The sequence below is a fragment of the Oncorhynchus kisutch genome, linkage group LG20 (genome assembly GCF_002021735.2).
Source record: "Oncorhynchus kisutch isolate 150728-3 linkage group LG20, Okis_V2, whole genome shotgun sequence".
NCBI lineage: Eukaryota > Metazoa > Chordata > Actinopteri > Salmoniformes > Salmonidae > Oncorhynchus > Oncorhynchus kisutch.
Window position 1 is genome coordinate 9499222 of NC_034193.2, and position 16553 is coordinate 9515774.

Genomic DNA, 16553 nt, shown 5'->3' on the forward strand with positions numbered 1-16553 from the left:
TCAACACAAAATTCATGACAATCACTTGATTAGGTTGCCCATCAAAATATCTTGAATCATGCATTCCCCTGACTGGACATGTTAGATTAAGCAATTTAATTTAATTGATGATTCAGGAGAACATGTTAGTTTGGAGCCCTGTAATGTAATGAACACTTAGGGGAGGTGATGATTCAGGAGAACATGTTAGTTTGGAGCCCTGTAATGTAATGAACACTTAGGGTAGGTGATGATTCAGGAGAACATGTTAGTCTGGGGCCCTGTAATGTAATGAACACTTAGGGGAGGTGATGATTCAGGAGAACATGTTAGTTTGGAGCCCTGTCAGGTAATGAACACTTAGGGGAGGTGATGTTTCAGGAGAACATGTTAGTTTGGAGCCCTGTCAGGTAATGAACACTTAGGGGAGGTGATGTTTCAGGAGAACATGTTAGTTTGGAGCCCTGTAAGGTAATGAAGACTTAGGGGAGGTGATGTTTCAGGAGAACATGTTAGTTTGGAGCCCTGTAAGGTAATGAAGACTTAGGGGAGGTGATGTTTGAGGAGAACATGTTAGTTTGGAGCCCTGTAGTAGTAATTACCACTTGTTGATTCAGGGGAACACATATGACAGCAACTATTTCGCAATATAGCCTAAGTCGTAAGCTTGGCTTTTATATTGTATAAGTGGGGGTGAGTTGGCGGCGTGCACAGTGACGTGGGCTGGTGTGGATAAAATGTCAAGGCCGAATTCTTGTCCCAGTCCGCCCTTGTTTGTGAGGCTATAGCATTAGTATGTACAGGAGAACCCCTCTCCCTCTCTTGCTGTTGGGGAATCATATTTTACATTGGCATGCGTTCATTCAAGTGAAGGGGAGGCAGTTTGATAAATGGAGGGACTCCAGAGATGAAGCATGTCCCCTCGTGATTGGCTCCAGGGATGAAGCATGTCCCCTTGTGATTGGCTCCAGGGATAAAGCATGTCCCCTCATGATTGGCTCCAGGGATAAAGCATGTCCCCTCATGATTGGCTCCATGGATGAAGCATGTCCCCTTGTGATTGGCTCCAGGGATGAAGCATGTCCCCTTGTGATTGGCTCCAGGGATAAAGCATGTCCCCTCATGATTGGCTCCATGGATGAAGCATGTCCCCTTGTGATTGGCTCCATGGATGAAGCATGTCCCCCCTTGTGATTGGCTCCAGGGATGAAGGATGTCCCCTCATGATTGGCTCCAGGGATGAAGCATGTCCTCTCGTGATTAGCTCCACAGCCATTACTCAGATAGCCTGGTGATTACAGACAATAAATCCTAAATGGCACCCTATTCCCTATACATAGTGCACTACTTTCGACCAGGGCCCTATGGCATCCTATTCCCTACATAGTGCACTACTTTTAACCAGGGCCCATTGGGCACCCATGGGGCTCTGGTCATTAGTACTGCACTATGTAGGGAATAGGGTGCTATTTGGGACTGAGACTGCGGCCTGAATGTGGGGGCTGATGGCTATGCCTGGCCTCCTGTATGAGGGAGCAGTCTCCACGGAGAGAGACTCAACAGCAGCGGTTTAGCAGTAGTCTTTGATTGCCAGTCTAAATCAATGGGGAGCTATAATGGATTATGTGCACAGCTATCAATCACATTGTGCAGAGGGGAAGGCCTGGAGGAAACTATGCAGAGCAGCATTAAGATGTGTCACTCAAAGTACAGAGGATATGAACCAGTATCCTGACGAGCCTAGCAACATTACATGAATAAAATGGGACTAAAACTACTGGATGGGGAAGGAAACTGTTTTGTGTTTCTCCCGGTGTTACTGTAATGCCTCGACTAACCTGTACCCCCGCACATTGACTCGCTACCGGTAACCCCTGTATATAGCTTCATTATTGTTATTTTATTGTGTTACTTTTTTACATTTTTTGCTTTAGTTTATTTGGTAAATATTTTCTTAACTCTTCTTGAACTGCACTGCTGGTTACGGGCTTGTTGTAATCAGCATTTCATGGTAAGGTCTACACTTGTTGTAATCAGCATTTCATGGTAAGGTCTACACTTGTTGTATTCAGCATTTCATGGTAAGGTCTACACTTGTTGTAATCAGCATTTCATGGTCAGGTCTACAAACGTTGTAATCAGCATTTCATGGTAAGGTCTACACTTGTTGTAATCAGCATTTCATGGTAAGGTCTACACTTGTTGTATTCAGCATTTCATGGTAAGGTCTACACTTGTTGTAATCAGCATTTCATGGTAAGGTCTACACTTGTTGTATTCAGCATTTCATGGTCAGGTCTACACTTGTTGTATTCAGCATTTCATGGTCAGGTCTACACTTGTTGTATTCAGCATTTCATGGTCTGGTCTACACTTGTTGTATTCAGCATTTCATGGTAAGGTCTACACTTGTTGTATTCAGCATTTCATGGGCAGGTCTACACTTGTTGTAATCAGCATTTCATGGTAAGGTCTACACTTGTTGTAATCAGCATTTCATGGTAAGGTCTACACTTGTTGTATTCAGCATTTCATGGTAAGGTCTACACTTGTTGTAATCAGCATTTCATGGTAAGGTCTACACTTGTTGTAATCAGCATTTCATGGTAAGGTCTACACTTGTTGTATTCAGCATTTCATGGTAAGGTCTACACTTGTTGTATTCAGCATTTCATGGTAAGGTCTACACTTGTTGTAATCAGCATTTCATGGTAAGGTCTACACTTGTTGTAATCAGCATTTCATGGTAAGGTCTACACTTGTTGTATTCAGCATTTCATGGTAAGGTCTACACTTGTTGTATTCAGCATTTCATGGTAAGGTCTACACTTGTTGTAATCAGCATTTCATGGTAAGGTCTACACTTGTTGTATTCAGCATTTCATGGTAAGGTCTACACTTGTTGTAATCAGCATTTCATGGTAAGGTCTACACTTGTTGTATTCAGCATTTCATGGTAAGGTCTACACTTGTTGTAATCAGCATTTCATGGTCAGGTCTACAAACGTTGCAATCAGCATTTCATGGTGAGGTCTACACTTGTTGTAATCAGCATTTCATGGTAAGGTCTACACTTGTTGTATTCAGCATTTCATGGTAAGGTCTACACTTGTTGTATTCAGCATTTCATGGTAAGGTCTACACTTGTTGTAATCAGCATTTCATGGTCAGGTCTACAAACGTTGTAATCAGCATTTCATGGTAAGGTCTACACTTGTTGTAATCAGCATTTCATGGTAAGGTCTACACTTGTTGTATTCAGCATTTCATGGTAAGGTCTACACTTGTTGTAATCAGCATTTCATGGTAAGGTCTACACTTGTTGTATTCAGCATTTCATGGTCAGGTCTACACTTGTTGTATTCAGCATTTCATGGTCAGGTCTACACTTGTTGTATTCAGCATTTCATGGTCTGGTCTACACTTGTTGTATTCAGCATTTCATGGTAAGGTCTACACTTGTTGTATTCAGCATTTCATGGGCAGGTCTACACTTGTTGTAATCAGCATTTCATGGTAAGGTCTACACTTGTTGTAATCAGCATTTCATGGTAAGGTCTACACTTGTTGTATTCAGCATTTCATGGTAAGGTCTACACTTGTTGTAATCAGCATTTCATGGTAAGGTCTACACTTGTTGTAATCAGCATTTCATGGTAAGGTCTACACTTGTTGTATTCAGCATTTCATGGTAAGGTCTACACTTGTTGTATTCAGCATTTCATGGTAAGGTCTACACTTGTTGTAATCAGCATTTCATGGTAAGGTCTACACTTGTTGTAATCAGCATTTCATGGTAAGGTCTACACTTGTTGTATTCAGCATTTCATGGTAAGGTCTACACTTGTTGTATTCAGCATTTCATGGTAAGGTCTACACTTGTTGTAATCAGCATTTCATGGTAAGGTCTACACTTGTTGTATTCAGCATTTCATGGTAAGGTCTACACTTGTTGTAATCAGCATTTCATGGTAAGGTCTACACTTGTTGTATTCAGCATTTCATGGTAAGGTCTACACTTGTTGTAATCAGCATTTCATGGTCAGGTCTACAAACGTTGCAATCAGCATTTCATGGTGAGGTCTACACTTGTTGTAATCAGCATTTCATGGTAAGGTCTACACTTGTTGTATTCAGCATTTCATGGTAAGGTCTACACTTGTTGTAATCAGCATTTCATGGTAAGTTCTACACTTGTTGTATTCAGCATTTCATGGTCAGGTCTACACTTGTTGTATTCAGCATTTCATGGTCAGGTCTACACTTGTTGTATTCAGCATTTCATGGTCTGGTCTACACTTGTTGTATTCAGCATTTCATGGTAAGGTCTACACTTGTTGTATTCAGCATTTCATGGGCAGGTCTACACTTGTTGTAATCAGCATTTCATGGTAAGGTCTACACTTGTTGTAATCAGCATTTCATGGTAAGGTCTACACTTGTTGTATTCAGCATTTCATGGTAAGGTCTACACTTGTTGTAATCAGCATTTCATGGTAAGGTCTACACTTGTTGTAATCAGCATTTCATGGTAAGGTCTACACTTGTTGTATTCAGCATTTCATGGTAAGGTCTACACTTGTTGTATTCAGCATTTCATGGTAAGGTCTACACTTGTTGTAATCAGCATTTCATGGTAAGGTCTACACTTGTTGTATTCAGCATTTCATGGTCAGGTCTACACTTGTTGTATTCAGCATTTCATGGTAAGGTCTACACTTGTTGTAATCAGCATTTCATGGTAAGGTCTACACTTGTTGTAATCAGCATTTCATGGTAAGGTCTACACTTGTTGTATTCAGCATTTCATGGTAAGGTTTACACTTGTTGTATTCAGCATTTCATGGTAAGGTCTACACTTGTTGTAATCAGCATTTCATGGTAAGGTCTACACTTGTTGTATTCAGCACTTCATGGTAAGGTCTACACTTGTTGTATTCAGCATTTCATGGTAAGGTCTACAAATGTTGTATTCAGCATTTCATGGTAAGGTCTACAAACGTTGTATTCAGCATTTCATGGTAAGGTATACACTTGTTGTATTCAGCATTTCATGGTAAGGTCTACACTTGTTGTAATCAGCATTTCATGGTAAGGTCTACACTTGTTGTATTCAGCATTTCATGGTCAGGTCTACACTTGTTGTATTCAGCATTTCATGGTAAGGTCTACACTTGTTGTAATCAGCATTTCATGGTAAGGTCTACACTTGTTGTAATCAGCATTTCATGGTAAGGTCTACACTTGTTGTATTCAGCATTTCATGGTAAGGTCTACACTTGTTGTATTCAGCATTTCATGGTAAGGTCTACACTTGTTGTAATCAGCATTTCATGGTAAGGTCTACACTTGTTGTATTCAGCATTTCATGGTAAGGTCTACACTTGTTGTATTCAGCATTTCATGGTAAGGTCTACAAACGTTGTATTCAGCATTTCATGGTAAGGTCTACAAACGTTGTATTCAGCATTTCATGGTAAGGTCTACAAACGTTGTATTCAGCATTTCATGGTCAGGTCTACACTTGTTGTAATCAGCATTTCATGGTAAGGTCTACACTTGTTGTAATCAGCATTTCATGGTAAGGTCTACACTTGTTGTAATCAGCATTTCATGGTAAGGTCTACAAACGTTGTATTCAGCATTTCATGGTAAGGTCTACACTTGTTGTATTCAGCATTTCATGGTAAGGTCTACACTTGTTGTAATCAGCATTTCATGGTAAGGTCTACACTTGTTGTATTCAGCATTTCATGGTCAGGTCTACACTTGTTGTATTCAGCATTTCATGGTAAGGTCTACACTTGTTGTAATCAGCATTTCATGGTAAGGTCTACACTTGTTGTAATCAGCATTTCATGGTAAGGTCTACACTTGTTGTATTCAGCATTTCATGGTAAGGTCTACACTTGTTGTATTCAGCATTTCATGGTAAGGTCTACACTTGTTGTAATCAGCATTTCATGGTAAGGTCTACACTTGTTGTATTCAGCATTTCATGGTAAGGTCTACACTTGTTGTATTCAGCATTTCATGGTAAGGTCTACAAACGTTGTATTCAGCATTTCATGGTAAGGTCTACAAACGTTGTATTCAGCATTTCATGGTAAGGTCTACAAACGTTGTATTCAGCATTTCATGGTCAGGTCTACACTTGTTGTAATCAGCATTTCATGGTAAGGTCTACACTTGTTGTAATCAGCATTTCATGGTAAGGTCTACACTTGTTGTAATCAGCATTTCATGGTAAGGTCTACAAACGTTGTATTCAGCATTTCATGGTAAGGTCTACACTTGTTGTATTCAGCATTTCATGGTAAGGTCTACACTTGTTGTAATCAGCATTTCATGGTAAGGTCTACACTTGTTGTATTCAGCATTTCATGGTCAGGTCTACACTTGTTGTATTCAGCATTTCATGGTAAGGTCTACACTTGTTGTAATCAGCATTTCATGGTAAGGTCTACACTTGTTGTAATCAGCATTTCATGGTAAGGTCTACACTTGTTGTATTCAGCATTTCATGGTAAGGTCTACACTTGTTGTATTCAGCATTTCATGGTAAGGTCTACACTTGTTGTAATCAGCATTTCATGGTAAGGTCTACACTTGTTGTATTCAGCATTTCATGGTAAGGTCTACACTTGTTGTATTCAGCATTTCATGGTAAGGTCTACACTTGTTCTATTCAGCATTTCATGGTAAGGTCTACACTTGTTGTATTCAGCATTTCATGGTAAGGTCTACACTTGTTGTAATCAGCATTTCATGGTAAGGTCTACACTTGTTGTATTCAGCATTTCATGGTAAGGTCTACACTTGTTGTATTCAGCATTTCATGGTAAGGTCTACACTTGTTGTATTCAGCATTTCATGGTAAGGTCTACACTTGTTGTATTCAGCATTTCATGGTAAGGTCTACACTTGTTGTAATCAGCATTTCATGGTAAGGTCTACACTTGTTGTAATCAGCATTTCATGGTAAGGTCTACACTTGTTGTATTCAGCATTTCATGGTAAGGTCTACACTTGTTGTATTCAGCATTTCATGGTAAGGTCTACACTTGTTGTAATCAGCATTTCATGGTAAGGTCTACACTTGTTGTATTCAGCATTTCATGGTAAGGTCTACACTTGTTGTAATCAGCATTTCATGGTAAGGTCTACACTTGTTGTATTCAGCATTTCATGGTAAGGTCTACACTTGTTGTAATCAGCATTTCATGGTCAGGTCTACAAACGTTGCAATCAGCATTTCATGGTGAGGTCTACACTTGTTGTAATCAGCATTTCATGGTAAGGTCTACACTTGTTGTATTCAGCATTTCATGGTAAGGTCTACACTTGTTGTAATCAGCATTTCATGGTAAGTTCTACACTTGTTGTATTCAGCATTTCATGGTCAGGTCTACACTTGTTGTATTCAGCATTTCATGGTCAGGTCTACACTTGTTGTATTCAGCATTTCATGGTCTGGTCTACACTTGTTGTATTCAGCATTTCATGGTAAGGTCTACACTTGTTGTATTCAGCATTTCATGGGCAGGTCTACACTTGTTGTAATCAGCATTTCATGGTAAGGTCTACACTTGTTGTAATCAGCATTTCATGGTAAGGTCTACACTTGTTGTATTCAGCATTTCATGGTAAGGTCTACACTTGTTGTAATCAGCATTTCATGGTAAGGTCTACACTTGTTGTAATCAGCATTTCATGGTAAGGTCTACACTTGTTGTATTCAGCATTTCATGGTAAGGTCTACACTTGTTGTATTCAGCATTTCATGGTAAGGTCTACACTTGTTGTAATCAGCATTTCATGGTAAGGTCTACACTTGTTGTATTCAGCATTTCATGGTCAGGTCTACACTTGTTGTATTCAGCATTTCATGGTAAGGTCTACACTTGTTGTAATCAGCATTTCATGGTAAGGTCTACACTTGTTGTAATCAGCATTTCATGGTAAGGTCTACACTTGTTGTATTCAGCATTTCATGGTAAGGTATACACTTGTTGTATTCAGCATTTCATGGTAAGGTCTACACTTGTTGTAATCAGCATTTCATGGTAAGGTCTACACTTGTTGTATTCAGCACTTCATGGTAAGGTCTACACTTGTTGTATTCAGCATTTCATGGTAAGGTCTACAAATGTTGTATTCAGCATTTCATGGTAAGGTCTACAAACGTTGTATTCAGCATTTCATGGTAAGGTATACACTTGTTGTATTCAGCATTTCATGGTAAGGTCTACACTTGTTGTAATCAGCATTTCATGGTAAGGTCTACACTTGTTGTATTCAGCATTTCATGGTCAGGTCTACACTTGTTGTATTCAGCATTTCATGGTAAGGTCTACACTTGTTGTAATCAGCATTTCATGGTAAGGTCTACACTTGTTGTAATCAGCATTTCATGGTAAGGTCTACACTTGTTGTATTCAGCATTTCATGGTAAGGTCTACACTTGTTGTATTCAGCATTTCATGGTAAGGTCTACACTTGTTGTAATCAGCATTTCATGGTAAGGTCTACACTTGTTGTATTCAGCATTTCATGGTAAGGTCTACACTTGTTGTATTCAGCATTTCATGGTAAGGTCTACAAACGTTGTATTCAGCATTTCATGGTAAGGTCTACAAACGTTGTATTCAGCATTTCATGGTAAGGTCTACAAACGTTGTATTCAGCATTTCATGGTCAGGTCTACACTTGTTGTAATCAGCATTTCATGGTAAGGTCTACACTTGTTGTAATCAGCATTTCATGGTAAGGTCTACACTTGTTGTAATCAGCATTTCATGGTAAGGTCTACAAACGTTGTATTCAGCATTTCATGGTAAGGTCTACACTTGTTGTATTCAGCATTTCATGGTAAGGTCTACACTTGTTGTAATCAGCATTTCATGGTAAGGTCTACACTTGTTGTATTCAGCATTTCATGGTCAGGTCTACACTTGTTGTATTCAGCATTTCATGGTAAGGTCTACACTTGTTGTAATCAGCATTTCATGGTAAGGTCTACACTTGTTGTAATCAGCATTTCATGGTAAGGTCTACACTTGTTGTATTCAGCATTTCATGGTAAGGTCTACACTTGTTGTATTCAGCATTTCATGGTAAGGTCTACACTTGTTGTAATCAGCATTTCATGGTAAGGTCTACACTTGTTGTATTCAGCATTTCATGGTAAGGTCTACACTTGTTGTATTCAGCATTTCATGGTAAGGTCTACAAACGTTGTATTCAGCATTTCATGGTAAGGTCTACAAACGTTGTATTCAGCATTTCATGGTAAGGTCTACAAACGTTGTATTCAGCATTTCATGGTCAGGTCTACACTTGTTGTAATCAGCATTTCATGGTAAGGTCTACACTTGTTGTAATCAGCATTTCATGGTAAGGTCTACACTTGTTGTAATCAGCATTTCATGGTAAGGTCTACAAACGTTGTATTCAGCATTTCATGGTAAGGTCTACACTTGTTGTATTCAGCATTTCATGGTAAGGTCTACACTTGTTGTAATCAGCATTTCATGGTAAGGTCTACACTTGTTGTATTCAGCATTTCATGGTCAGGTCTACACTTGTTGTATTCAGCATTTCATGGTAAGGTCTACACTTGTTGTAATCAGCTTTTCATGGTAAGGTCTACACTTGTTGTAATCAGCATTTCATGGTAAGGTCTACACTTGTTGTATTCAGCATTTCATGGTAAGGTCTACACTTGTTGTATTCAGCATTTCATGGTAAGGTCTACACTTGTTGTAATCAGCATTTCATGGTAAGGTCTACACTTGTTGTATTCAGCATTTCATGGTAAGGTCTACACTTGTTGTAATCAGCATTTCATGGTAAGGTCTACACTTGTTGTAATCAGCATTTCATGGTAAGGTCTACACTTGTTGTATTCAGCATTTCATGGTAAGGTCTACACTTGTTGTATTCAGCATTTCATGGTAAGGTCTACACTTGTTGTAATCAGCATTTCATGGTAAGGTCTACACTTGTTGTATTCAGCACTTCATGGTAAGGTCTACACTTGTTGTATTCAGCATTTCATGGTAAGGTCTACAAATGTTGTATTCAGCATTTCATGGTAAGGTCTACAAACGTTGTATTCAGCATTTCATGGTAAGGTATACACTTGTTGTATTCAGCATTTCATGGTAAGGTCTACACTTGTTGTAATCAGCATTTCATGGTAAGGTCTACACTTGTTGTATTCAGCATTTCATGGTCAGGTCTACACTTGTTGTATTCAGCATTTCATGGTAAGGTCTACACTTGTTGTAATCAGCATTTCATGGTAAGGTCTACACTTGTTGTAATCAGCATTTCATGGTAAGGTCTACACTTGTTGTATTCAGCATTTCATGGTAAGGTCTACACTTGTTGTATTCAGCATTTCATGGTAAGGTCTACACTTGTTGTAATCAGCATTTCATGGTAAGGTCTACACTTGTTGTATTCAGCATTTCATGGTAAGGTCTACACTTGTTGTATTCAGCATTTCATGGTAAGGTCTACAAACGTTGTATTCAGCATTTCATGGTAAGGTCTACAAACGTTGTATTCAGCATTTCATGGTAAGGTCTACAAACGTTGTATTCAGCATTTCATGGTCAGGTCTACACTTGTTGTAATCAGCATTTCATGGTAAGGTCTACACTTGTTGTAATCAGCATTTCATGGTAAGGTCTACACTTGTTGTAATCAGCATTTCATGGTAAGGTCTACACTTGTTGTATTCAGCATTTCATGGTAAGGTCTACACTTGTTGTATTCAGCATTTCATGGTAAGGTCTACAAATGTTGTATTCAGCATTTCATGGTAAGGTCTACAAACGTTGTATTCAGCATTTCATGGTAAGGTCTACAAACGTTGTATTCAGCATTTCATGGTCAGGTCTACACTTGTTGTAATCAGCATTTCATGGTAAGGTCTACACTTGTTGTAATCAGCATTTCATGGTAAGGTCTACACTTGTTGTAATCAGCATTTCATGGTAAGGTCTACAAACGTTGTATTCAGCATTTCATGGTAAGGTCTACACTTGTTGTATTCAGCATTTCATGGTAAGGTCTACACTTGTTGTAATCAGCATTTCATGGTAAGGTCTACACTTGTTGTATTCAGCATTTCATGGTCAGGTCTACACTTGTTGTATTCAGCATTTCATGGTAAGGTCTACACTTGTTGTAATCAGCATTTCATGGTAAGGTCTACACTTGTTGTAATCAGCATTTCATGGTAAGGTCTACACTTGTTGTATTCAGCATTTCATGGTAAGGTATACACTTGTTGTATTCAGCATTTCATGGTAAGGTCTACACTTGTTGTAATCAGCATTTCATGGTAAGGTCTACACTTGTTGTATTCAGCATTTCATGGTAAGGTCTACACTTGTTGTATTCAGCATTTCATGGTAAGGTCTACACTTGTTGTATTCAGCATTTCATGGTAAGGTCTACACTTGTTGTATTCAGCATTTCATGGTAAGGTCTACACTTGTTGTAATCAGCATTTCATGGTAAGGTCTACACTTGTTGTATTCAGCATTTCATGGTAAGGTCTACACTTGTTGTATTCAGCATTTCATGGTAAGGTCTACACTTGTTGTATTCAGCATTTCATGGTAAGGTCTACACTTGTTGTATTCAGCATTTCATGGTAAGGTCTACACTTGTTGTAATCAGCATTTCATGGTAAGGTCTACACTTGTTGTAATCAGCATTTCATGGTAAGGTCTACACTTGTTGTATTCAGCATTTCATGGTAAGGTCTACACTTGTTGTATTCAGCATTTCATGGTAAGGTCTACACTTGTTGTAATCAGCATTTCATGGTAAGGTCTACACTTGTTGTATTCAGCATTTCATGGTAAGGTCTACACTTGTTGTAATCAGCATTTCATGGTAAGGTCTACACTTGTTGTATTCAGCATTTCATGGTAAGGTCTACACTTGTTGTAATCAGCATTTCATGGTCAGGTCTACAAACGTTGCAATCAGCATTTCATGGTGAGGTCTACACTTGTTGTAATCAGCATTTCATGGTAAGGTCTACACTTGTTGTATTCAGCATTTCATGGTAAGGTCTACACTTGTTGTAATCAGCATTTCATGGTAAGTTCTACACTTGTTGTATTCAGCATTTCATGGTCAGGTCTACACTTGTTGTATTCAGCATTTCATGGTCAGGTCTACACTTGTTGTATTCAGCATTTCATGGTCTGGTCTACACTTGTTGTATTCAGCATTTCATGGTAAGGTCTACACTTGTTGTATTCAGCATTTCATGGGCAGGTCTACACTTGTTGTAATCAGCATTTCATGGTAAGGTCTACACTTGTTGTAATCAGCATTTCATGGTAAGGTCTACACTTGTTGTATTCAGCATTTCATGGTAAGGTCTACACTTGTTGTAATCAGCATTTCATGGTAAGGTCTACACTTGTTGTAATCAGCATTTCATGGTAAGGTCTACACTTGTTGTATTCAGCATTTCATGGTAAGGTCTACACTTGTTGTATTCAGCATTTCATGGTAAGGTCTACACTTGTTGTAATCAGCATTTCATGGTAAGGTCTACACTTGTTGTATTCAGCATTTCATGGTCAGGTCTACACTTGTTGTAATCAGCATTTCATGGTAAGGTCTACACTTGTTGTAATCAGCATTTCATGGTAAGGTCTACACTTGTTGTAATCAGCATTTCATGGTAAGGTCTACACTTGTTGTATTCAGCATTTCATGGTAAGGTCTACACTTGTTGTATTCAGCATTTCATGGTAAGGTCTACACTTGTTGTAATCAGCATTTCATGGTAAGGTCTACACTTGTTGTATTCAGCACTTCATGGTAAGGTCTACACTTGTTGTATTCAGCATTTCATGGTAAGGTCTACAAATGTTGTATTCAGCATTTCATGGTAAGGTCTACAAACGTTGTATTCAGCATTTCATGGTAAGGTATACACTTGTTGTATTCAGCATTTCATGGTAAGGTCTACACTTGTTGTAATCAGCATTTCATGGTAAGGTCTACACTTGTTGTATTCAGCATTTCATGGTCAGGTCTACACTTGTTGTATTCAGCATTTCATGGTAAGGTCTACACTTGTTGTAATCAGCATTTCATGGTAAGGTCTACACTTGTTGTAATCAGCATTTCATGGTAAGGTCTACACTTGTTGTATTCAGCATTTCATGGTAAGGTCTACACTTGTTGTATTCAGCATTTCATGGTAAGGTCTACACTTGTTGTAATCAGCATTTCATGGTAAGGTCTACACTTGTTGTATTCAGCATTTCATGGTAAGGTCTACACTTGTTGTATTCAGCATTTCATGGTAAGGTCTACAAACGTTGTATTCAGCATTTCATGGTAAGGTCTACAAACGTTGTATTCAGCATTTCATGGTAAGGTCTACAAACGTTGTATTCAGCATTTCATGGTCAGGTCTACACTTGTTGTAATCAGCATTTCATGGTAAGGTCTACACTTGTTGTAATCAGCATTTCATGGTAAGGTCTACACTTGTTGTAATCAGCATTTCATGGTAAGGTCTACAAACGTTGTATTCAGCATTTCATTGTAAGGTCTACACTTGTTGTATTCAGCATTTCATGGTAAGGTCTACACTTGTTGTAATCAGCATTTCATGGTAAGGTCTACACTTGTTGTATTCAGCATTTCATGGTCAGGTCTACACTTGTTGTATTCAGCATTTCATGGTAAGGTCTACACTTGTTGTAATCAGCATTTCATGGTAAGGTCTACACTTGTTGTAATCAGCATTTCATGGTAAGGTCTACACTTGTTGTATTCAGCATTTCATGGTAAGGTCTACACTTGTTGTATTCAGCATTTCATGGTAAGGTCTACACTTGTTGTAATCAGCATTTCATGGTAAGGTCTACACTTGTTGTATTCAGCATTTCATGGTAAGGTCTACACTTGTTGTATTCAGCATTTCATGGTAAGGTCTACAAACGTTGTATTCAGCATTTCATGGTAAGGTCTACAAACGTTGTATTCAGCATTTCATGGTAAGGTCTACAAACGTTGTATTCAGCATTTCATGGTCAGGTCTACACTTGTTGTAATCAGCATTTCATGGTAAGGTCTACACTTGTTGTAATCAGCATTTCATGGTAAGGTCTACACTTGTTGTAATCAGCATTTCATGGTAAGGTCTACAAACGTTGTATTCAGCATTTCATGGTAAGGTCTACACTTGTTGTATTCAGCATTTCATGGTAAGGTCTACACTTGTTGTAATCAGCATTTCATGGTAAGGTCTACACTTGTTGTATTCAGCATTTCATGGTCAGGTCTACACTTGTTGTATTCAGCATTTCATGGTAAGGTCTACACTTGTTGTAATCAGCATTTCATGGTAAGGTCTACACTTGTTGTAATCAGCATTTCATGGTAAGGTCTACACTTGTTGTATTCAGCATTTCATGGTAAGGTCTACACTTGTTGTATTCAGCATTTCATGGTAAGGTCTACACTTGTTGTAATCAGCATTTCATGGTAAGGTCTACACTTGTTGTATTCAGCATTTCATGGTATGGTCTACACTTGTTGTATTCAGCATTTCATGGTAAGGTCTACAAACGTTGTATTCAGCATTTCATGGTAAGGTCTACAAACGTTGTATTCAGCATTTCATGGTAAGGTCTACAAACGTTGTATTCAGCATTTCATGGTCAGGTCTACACTTGTTGTAATCAGCATTTCATGGTAAGGTCTACACTTGTTGTAATCAGCATTTCATGGTAAGGTCTACACTTGTTGTAATCAGCATTTCATGGTAAGGTCTACACTTGTTGTATTCAGCATTTCATGGTAAGGTCTACACTTGTTGTAATCAGCATTTCATGGTAAGGTCTACACTTGTTGTATTCAGCATTTCATGGTAAGGTCTACAAACGTTGTATTCAGCATTTCATGGTAAGGTCTACAAACGTTGTATTCAGCATTTCATGGTAAGGTCTACAAACGTTGTATTCAGCATTTCATGGTAAGGTCTACAAACGTTGTATTCAACGCATGTGACAGAAAGTTCGATTTGATTTGCCCTGCTAAAAAGTGTCTTGTTTTTCCTGGTATTACTGTGATGCCCTGTTTTAAAGATGCATTGTTTTTCATAAGCACAGTTCAACCTTGACTGAGCTTGGTTTTTTGACAGTGCAGCTACAGCAGCAACGTTACTGCCATGTCAGCCATGTTCTCTTTCAAAAGGTTAAGTTGCATCCCACACATTCCAACCGCCAGTTCAACAGTCCATTAGGCAAGCATGAAGCTATACAATTTTTTTTTTGTTAATGGACATTATCCACAATACATTACACAGTAATATATGCAGCTGGTTTCTTCCAAGTACCCATTTTGAAAATCTATATTGCGCAATTGACAAATGAGACTACACATCTGTACAAGTTCATATTGTTCCTGCAAATAATATACAGTAAAACGGAGAGCAAATTCCTAGTAACCGTCGTCGGGAAAAGCTAAATTAATAACGCAGTTTGCTAAATTAATTACTACTACGCTGATTTCCCTGTCTGAGAACACAATTCCTGCCATTTAAAATGATAATAGTACTCATTAAAAAATCCCTCCCTAGACTAGAATACAGCCTGTCTGCTTGGTAGGATTAGGTACATATTGGTTTAAGAATAGAGGTACTTTGTGAAGGCTTATGCTGTATCCTCCCAGCAGGACAGTATGTGCTGTGCACAGTGAGGAATGGGTTGTTTTACTACGACTGTAATGCAGTCAAACTGAATGGTGAAATTCAATTAGAGTAAATTAGACATTAGTTCTGCCCTATTCAATTATTAGGGGAAAGTCACTTCAAAGAACACTTTTATCCTTGCAAACACAACTGTCCGACCCTTAACGTGGTTGAACACTCTATCCTACATGTATGTGTGTAGTGTCCATGAAAGATAGCCGCCTCAGGTGGACGATGATTTCAACTTCCAATGTACCCTAATGAGTGTCGCTACCTCAAGCTTGTTGAGCCCTACAGAAATAGGCCATAACCTTGGTTGGTCTCCCTCGCATGGCTGAAAGCCTGAATGAAAACAACTCTTATTGGGAGATGTATCATTATGTAAAGCTCTATGAGAGGATCCTAATGATCTGTTAATAACAGTTGACTTTCGCATCATGGACTTTGAGATATTATTTTCAGAGGCAGTGGTTAATACCATAGATAGATAGTGTACCGTCACGGATGTTCTGTGGCGAGCCCACCAGGGGCCTCTGGAAACAGCTGTAGTTAGCAGGCCAGCAGTCAATGAGCCTCAAGCACTACAGACATCATCTCCCAGAAACACTTCCCTTTTTTTTTTTACTACATTTCTCAGAGGGCATAGTGGCAGCTGCATGACTGATTTATTCCCAGTTTCATTTAATGTTCTCATGCTTAAAGTTTTCAATTACCAAAAACAATATTATTTCTGGAGGGACATTTTTTTTTTTTACTTTGTAGCAGTATTGCAGCATCAACTTTTCTCGGTAAAGCTCAACTTTCACCAGCAATACTAACTAATTAC

At 38.7% G+C, this 16553-nt stretch overlaps 1 protein-coding gene across 1 annotated transcript in view; it reads right to left on the reverse strand.

Moving 5' to 3' along the window:
• The window catches only part of LOC109887492 (protein shisa-6), a 131550-nt gene that overhangs the window by 43176 nt on the left and 71821 nt on the right, over nucleotides 1-16553 (reverse strand). The gene's annotated exons all lie outside the window — the stretch shown is intronic.